We start from the raw sequence: 591 nt of genomic DNA on the forward strand, positions 1-591 counted from the left end.
GAACATGATTGCTGTCCTTACACAGGGGGTCCCAGAGAGCTCTCTCACTCTCTTTCTGCCATGTGAGCAAACAGTGAGAAGGCGGCCTTCTTTGAGCCAGAGAGTAGGTCCTCACTACACCCCTAATCAGACAGCAGCTTGAGCTTGGACTTCCCCAGCCTTCAGAAATGTGTGAAATAAGTCTTTGTTATTTAAACCAGCCAGTGTATAGTGTTCCATAATAACATGCTGGACTGCCTAAGACGGGAGTGTTTGATTGAAAAGAAGTCCGCAGTAAGAGAGCCACTCGTAATGGGAGAGAATGTACTAAAGAGAAATTAGGAATGGATGATGATAAGAGACAGTATCTATTAGATGCAAGGGATCTCATTTTTTTTATGGTCACAATCTTCTGATGTCTTGGAAGAAAATTTCAGGACAGGATCTTCCCAACATCCTTAATTTTGATCACTCAAGGACTTCTCACTGTCCCCGACCCCTGCAGCCAGATTTCTGTTACTCCCATCACTTGTTCCTTTTCTCCCCAGTTGCTTTTTCGCCTCTGTTGCCTCTACTCCATAATTTTATTCTACTTGTAAGCACTTCGCACCC

This window comes from Camelus dromedarius, chromosome 36, assembly GCF_036321535.1.
Source record: "Camelus dromedarius isolate mCamDro1 chromosome 36, mCamDro1.pat, whole genome shotgun sequence".
Classification (NCBI taxonomy): domain Eukaryota; kingdom Metazoa; phylum Chordata; class Mammalia; order Artiodactyla; family Camelidae; genus Camelus; species Camelus dromedarius.